Below are 8,038 nucleotides of genomic sequence, written 5' to 3' on the forward strand. Positions count from 1 at the left end.
TCCCTCACTCTCACTGGACCTGGGCTAGGACAGGGTCTGGGGCTTCCCGGAACGTGGCAGAAATTCCTACTTGGCGGGCGGGGTGCGGGAAGTACTGCGAAGTGGTGGGGGGCGGCCCAAGGTGGTGAGAGATGGTCTGGCCCATGCTCAACCTGGGCTGGGTCTGGTCCCGCCGGTGCAGTGTAGCAGGAAGCTCTCCACACGCTCACCAGACCTGGGCTAGGACTGAGTCTCCAGAGGAACTCTTGAAGACATACTTATAGGCAAAACTTCATGGACAGAAATCAACTCGCACAGGAAACAGTTGAAAGAATTAACAACTGGGACCTGCTCATACTAAGAAGCTTTTTCAAGTCAAAGAAATTACCAACAAAATGAAAGTCCACCCAAAAATGTGGATAAAATGATGAAAAATAAGTACTCAGAGAAAGGTCTTTTCTCTAGAATTTATGAAGAACTAAAAAACACTATGACCCCATAGTTTAAAGACCCTGAAATGGTCTTTAAACCATGCTCAATCGTGAAATGGGCATACGAAATGAACACATGCTTCTCAGAGGATGAAATTAAAGAAGTGTAAAATTATACGAAAAAATGCTGCACATCACTAGCCATCAGCAAAATGCAAATTAAAACAATATTGATATATCATCTCACCCCAGAAAGAATAGCTATCATAAAGAAATCACACAACAACAAATGTTGGAGAGGCTGTGGGGAAAAAGGAACCCTTCTCCACTGTTGGTAAGAATGTAGAATGGTTCAACCATTATGGAAATCAGTTTTGAGACTCCTTAGAAAAGTTGACCTGGAAATCCCATTTAAACCAGCTATTCCCCTCCTGGGAATTTTCCCGGAGGATCTGAAAACATCATACCATAGGGACATATGTGTCCCTTTGTTTATAGCAGCACAATTTGTGTTAGCCAAATCTTGGAAACAACTAAGATGCCCATCACCTGAGGAATGGTTTAAAAAGATGTGGTATTTTTACACTTTGGATTAGTATTCAGCTATTAAGAATGATAAACTCGAAGCCTTTATATTTAAATGGATGCCACTTGAACACATACTCGTAAGTGAAATAAACCAGACACACATTCATAAATATCACATAGATTCCCTAGTATAAAAACTCAAAAGAAGAAATACAAATAGAAAGGTATAATACAAGTAAGAGGAAAGCAGGATCTCAAGGACTAACTAATCAAGAGAGGGAAAGGAGAAGAGCTAGGAAACATGACAATGCCAAGCCAGAGAGTTACATGCAGAAGATGGGCAAGGCAATGATTCTGAAGAATCTCCAGAAAATTTTTGAATCTAGAAGTTAATTGGAAAGATTCTCACCCTGACTAACTATATATACTGATACCTATGAACTAAGCAACTGCACTGAAGATGGAAATCTGCAATAGTAATTTCATGCTTGGAGTGTCTGTCATTCTGGTTTTCTGAATATGGGCTTTTTGTCATGACATGCCAGTTGCTGCTGTGCTGTCTCTCAGGTAGATGATTGTTCAAAAAGAAAGGGTTGGTAAATGAAAGCAAGAAACAGGAAAAGGAATATTGTGGGACTGTCCTGTTTCAAGGTTGTATATGGTTAGGTTTTTGGACTTATGTGTAAACATATCACTTATATAATTCTTTATGCCTATTTTTGAAAATATATTCTAATTTTTAAATATTTTTTCATCATATTCTGTAGGGACTTAAAGTTCAACATATCAGTACTTGAAAAATATCTGTTCCATGTTATGCCTAAGATTTTCGATATTCAGACAGATAGTGAGGTTAAGCTTCACAGCTTAGGTTGTATGGTAATAACAATAAGCTTGTCTTCTAGAGGGTTAATAACCTACCTTCGGAGACCAAAATTAGAGAAAAATGAGGGCTGCAAGGAAAGCCAACATTTTGGCCCTAGCCTTCCAAGGTCAGTTAAGATTCAGCATATATGAGAACTTGTACTGTAACATCATGTATCTCAGTAGTGTCCCAAATTTTCTGATCAAGGAGATTATGGGGCCAAAGAGGAAAGTGATTGATGATGTAGTGTGCCTAAGGAGAGTCACATGGAGAGAAAACATTCTTTCAGACTTTCACAGCGAGCACATTGGCCAACCAATGACTGTGACTCTTCCATATGGCTGACACTGACAAAGGTTCTATAATGTGAGTTACAGGATCTCAAGATAGATCCTAAGGGGAATTCACTGACCTTATCAGACCCAAAAGCTACAACTCTTGTTGCATATGTCCTGCTTTACCTTGGTCTTTACCATCCAGCAGAAAAGTATAAAAATTAGTATAAGAAAAAGCCGTGCTGTTATGTTGAGCTGTAAGTGACTCATGTCAACAATTTCTGACAACAATTGGCAGTCAAGCGGAAGACCCAATACTATTATGGGCTACTGGTCTCTTTTTGAATATTTTGCTCAGTTTACACAGTTATAATATTCAAATAACGGAACTTAACACAGAAAGGGGATACAGGTGAATGTCCATTTTGTATCTGTGTATTTAAAGTGGTAAGGATAGATATATAGTTACATTCTCTTAATGAACAGCAAGATTTGTTCTAATGGTGTTTGTAAAGAGGATATTATGTCTGCATCTTGTACAGCAATTAACCACTAGGAAGAATGTATGCAGTGTGTTAATTATTGAAACTATCTTTCCAATTTGGCTTGAAACTGTCTCATTCCTATTTGTTTCTCAATAAAATTATGGAAAAATAATAAAAAATACTTTAAAAAACATAAAAAAAGAAAAGGAGTAGAACAAATTTTAAGATTTCTGGAAAGCAAGCTGCAATATGCCATCATATGTGCAATCTTACATAACTATGTGTTAACCTGAGCAGCAGATTTGATTATAAAGATAGATAGTATATCAACTATTGTTAATCAGCTATTCTTGTTTTGAAAATCTGTAATCTCCTTGATCAAAATTTTGGGACACCCCGGACTTAAAGGATGATATAGTCCAGGTTCTTTTATGTCCCAAGTACATATTTAGAAGACAATAATGATAGGCATTGCTGTAATGCCTGTCATGTAATGTAGCATGGCTCTAGTATTACACATTTCTATCTTCAGTGCAGTTGCTTAGTTCCCAGGTATCAGCATATATACTTAATCAGGTTGACAATCCTACCAGTTAACTGCTGGTTTCAAAAACCCAGTGGAGATTCTTATAATCATTGCCTTAAATATCTTGTACATATAAATGTATGGTTTTGCCCCTGTCATGTTTGTTATCATTTCTCCTTTCCCTCTCATTATCTAATTATTCAGTTCTTGATTTCCATTTAATTGTGTTATAAATTTCTATTTTTAGTTTTTATTTTGAGTTCTTACACTAGGGAGACTATAAGATAGTTACACATGAGGATCTGGTTTATTTCACTTATGAGTATATCTTCAAGTGGCATGCAATTTTAAATGAATGCTTGGAGTTTATCAGTCTTTATATCTGAGTAATACTCATTGTATAAAAACACCACACCGTTTTCATCCATTCCTCAGATGACATGCATTTTGGATGCTTCAAAGATTTGACTATCACAAATTGCGCTGCAATATACATAGGTGCACATTTATCACTGTGATATGATGTTTTCAGTTCTTTTGGGAAAATTTCCAATAGGGAGATAGCTATTTTGAATGGAATTTAGTCCTAGTTTTTTAAGGAGTCTCCACACTTATTCCCATAATGGTTGCACCAATCTACTTTCCCACCAGCTGTGGAGAAGGGTTCCTTTTTCCTCACAGCCTTTCCAACATATGTTGTTGGTTGACTTCTTCATGATAGTCATTCTTTTTGGAGTGAGATGGAATCTCAGTATTGTTTTAATTTCCATTTCATAGACAGCTAGTAATGTGTAGCTTTTTTTTCATGTATTTATTAGCTTAGAAGTGTGTGCTCATCTCGGACACCCATTTCTGTATTGGGTCTTTAAACTTTCTGGCCCTAATTTTTTTTAGTTTTTTATAAATTATAGAAAGAAGACCTTTGTCTGAGTGCTTATTGATTAAGTTTTGCCCAAAATTTCTAGGTTGTATTTTCACTCTGCTAGTAATTTCTTTTGTCAAGAACAAATTCTTAATAAGAGGAGGCCCCAGTTGTTAATTCATTCCAGTATTACCCATTGTGTTAGTTGATACATTGTATCTACTTGGCTGAATCAGCTCCAGCAGTTCTCAGCTAGGGGGCCTAGCTCTGCAGGTGGGCAGGGCCCAGGAATTGAGAAAGGCAGGAAGCCTCCCTGCCTGGTTTCCTGCTGCCCTGCCCTGCTTCCATGGAGAAGTCTCAGTCTTTGGAGGAGCTTGGTCTTTGCAGCTGGGCCACTTTGGAGGAGCTCCGATCTTTACTGTGGAGCACCAGTCTTTTCAGTTAGCACAGAAGGAAGAGAGAGGCTTGCTGGACACCTCCGCAGCTGCTGCTCCTCCTCTGCTCTTCATTGTTTTCTGCTATGTGAACTCCTGTCGCTTGCCTTGGAGCCAGCAGAATATGGATTGAACCCTCCAGTAACTGTGAGCTAAATAAACTTTTCCTTCCTTCATTTTGAGTGTTGGTTATTTGTCCCAGCAATGTGTAAAAGTTACCTAAGACATCCGTGTAGTTTGATTTTTGTTTGTGAACTGTTTTCTTACACCTATGTCTTCAAGAGTTCCTCCTACTTTCTCTTCCAGGAGATTTAGTGTTTCTGTTTTAATGTCTAGAACTTTAATCCATTTTGACTTTAGTTTAGTGTATGGTGATAGACCTGGATCAAGTTGAAGTTTTCTGCATATAGAGAGGCAGTTTTTCCAGCACCATTTGTTAAAGAGGCTATCTTTCTTCCAGTAAGCATGTTGAGCCCCTTTTTCGAAGATAAGGTAGCTGAATATGTTTGTAGTTGTTTCTCCATCTTCTAAACTATTTCATTGATCCTCAGGTCTATTTTTCACAGTTAATAAAATTGATGAACTTCTCCCTAACCTCATTGAGAGGAGGAAAGACAAAGTTCAAATTTAAGCAATAAGGAATAAAAACAGTGAAATTACCACAGACTTAGTGGAAATATATAAGATCATCAATAGCTACTTTAATAATATTTACTCTTACAGAATCAAAGACACACAAGAAATTGTCAGATTCCTAGAAAGGTACAAATTACCAAAACTAAATTAAAACAATTAAGAACTCATAATTTCTGAATAACAGCCAATGCAATTCAAAATGTAATAAAAAAAACCTAACAACAAAGACAAATCCTGGTTCTGATGAATTAAGAGCTGCATTCTAGGAGAAATTTACAGAATATGTAATATCAATGCTTCTGAAACTCTTCGATAAATTTAAATAGAAGAAATCCTCCCAAAATAATTCCTGGAGGCAAGGAGTATACTGATGTCAAATCCAGAGGAAGATGCAACAAAAAAGAGAACTAGAGCCAAATCTCCTTCATGAACAAAGATGAAAAAGTCTTCAATAAAATCCTAGCAAATCATTAAGAAGATTATACACCATGACCAGTAGGATTCATCCCAGGAATGCAATGATGTTTTAATATATGCAAATATATAAATGTAATACACTATATCAATACTGCCAAATCCAAAAATCACATGATCATCTCCGTTGATGCAAATAAGGCTTTTGACAAAGTCTAACACTCATTCATGTACAAAGTACTACAGAAAATTGGAATAGGTGGCCTCTACTTCAATCTGGTAAAAGCTACCTATGACAACTTAATGGCTAATATAATTCTAAAAGGGGAAAAACTGAAATATTTTACTTGCAAAACAGGTACAAGACTAGGATGTCCTCTATCACCACTTCTATTCCATATAGTTCTGGAGTCATTAGCTACAGCTATTATATTAGAGTAAAAAATAAAAATAATAAGCATAGGTAAAAAAGAATTAATTTATCATTATTTGCAAATGACATGTTACTCTACTTGGAAGACCCAAAAACCTTCACCACGAAGCTGCTAGAATTGATACACAAATTCAGTAGCATAGCAGGATACAAAGTCAATACCCCAAAGTCAATAGCATTTCTCTTCACAGAGAATAAACACACTGAGAGGGAAATTAGAAAAACAATACCTTTTAAAATACCACTGTGGACAATGACATACCTAGGGATCAACCTAACTAAATTAGTCAAAATCTATTCAATGAAGATTACAGTACTCTGAAAAAGAGATCATAGAAGATTTCAGAAAATGGAAAGATATTCCAGGCTCCTGGATAGGAAGAACCAGCATTGTGAAGATGGCCATATTCAGAAAATTGTTGTGAATATTAAATTACAGATTTAAAGCAGTCCCTATCAAAATACCACCAACATAACTCCCAGTCCTAGGGAAATCATTCCTAAAATTTTTTGGAAGCAGAAAAAACCTACAATAGCAAAGGCAATCTTGGGCAACAAAGGCAAAGCAGGAGGCATTACAATTCCTGACGAAATTATACTGCAAAGCTACGGTGATCAAATAAGCATAGTATTGGCAAAAAAAGACCTAAGCATCAATGGAAGAGATTAGAACATGCTGAAGCAACAAGAAACATGCTCAGCTACTTTGTCTTTGACGAAGAGGTCAAATACGGTTAGTGGAAGAAAGATAGCTTCTTTAACAAATGGTGCTGGAAAAACTGTCTCTCTACATTCCAAAATCTAAAAATTGACCATTAAATAGAAAGTGAGAAATTAAGGATTGAAAAACAAAGAGAGACTAAGTAGAAAAGTTAGGAAACATGGCAGAGGCAAAACCATAAATTTATATACACGAGATGGTTAAGACAATGGTCCTAAGAATCTCCATCAGGTTTTTGAAAGTAACAGTTAATTGGTAGAGTTCTCACCCTGACTATATATGCTGATATCTATGAACTAACCAACTACACTGAGAAGTGCAATGTATAACACCAAAACCGTGCTTGAAAAACCTACCATTTTCATCTTCTAAAAGTGTACTGCTTCTAAAGTCATATCAATTATTGCTATGCTCTGTATAAGGTAAATGTTTTTTTAAAAAGGTAATCAATGATAAGAGACAAAAATTGTCAGTGTTGTACTGCTACAATGTTACATATGCTTTGATTTCTAATTTTTTAAAAATGTGCAATTGATGTTTTTCACATTCTATAGTTATTTAAACGTTACAATAACCACAATTTTTGGAAAATACGTTTCATGATACGTCTGAAGTTTTTGATATTCAGACAGATAGTAATGTTAAGCTCAACTGACTCTTTTATAGAGTAAAAATAGATTAAGCTTCTCTTCTGGATGGTTAACAACTAAAGTTTACAGATCAAAAGTCAGAGAAAAAGAAGTGCTACAAGGATAGTCAATATTTTGGCCCTAGCCCTTCAAGTTAAGTGAGGAATCAGGACATAAGAGAACTTGTGATGTGACATCTTGTAACTCAGTGGAGTTCCAAATTTTCTGCTCAGGATTGTGTGGCCACAGAGGAAAGTGATCAACAATGTATAGTGTGCGTAAGGAGAGTTGCCTAGAGAAAAAAATTCTCTCAGGCTTTCACAGAGCACAAATTGGTCAAGTAGTGTCCATGACTCATAGAGACAGTTGACACTGACCAAAGATCTACAGCTGCTGTAGATGATTTCAGAGTAAACCCTAAGGGGATTTGAATGACTTGTCAGATACAAAAGTTACATTTTAGTTATATAGTTCTTGCTTTAACTTGATCTTAATCATCCAGCAGAAAAGTATAACCACAGTGTATAAAAAGTAATGCCATATTAATAAGTTGTACTATAAAAGTCTCAAGTCAGCAACTTCTATCATTGCCAATTCTGTGGATAACCACTACCATTATGGACTATATTGGGCTATTTTGCTGAATTCATGCACCTACAATATTTGAATGGTAATGGAAAACCTATCTCTGGCAAAACAAAACCAAAAGGGGGATGTAAATGAAGGGCCATTTTTTAGTGAATATATATATCTGTATATACTAAATTGTTAAGCTAGATATACAGTTACTTTCTCTTAGTTCAATGAGAAGAAAGATTTG

The sequence above is a fragment of the Octodon degus genome, unplaced genomic scaffold, assembly GCF_000260255.1.
Source record: "Octodon degus isolate 3935 unplaced genomic scaffold, OctDeg1.0 scaffold00214, whole genome shotgun sequence".
NCBI classification, from domain to species: domain Eukaryota; kingdom Metazoa; phylum Chordata; class Mammalia; order Rodentia; family Octodontidae; genus Octodon; species Octodon degus.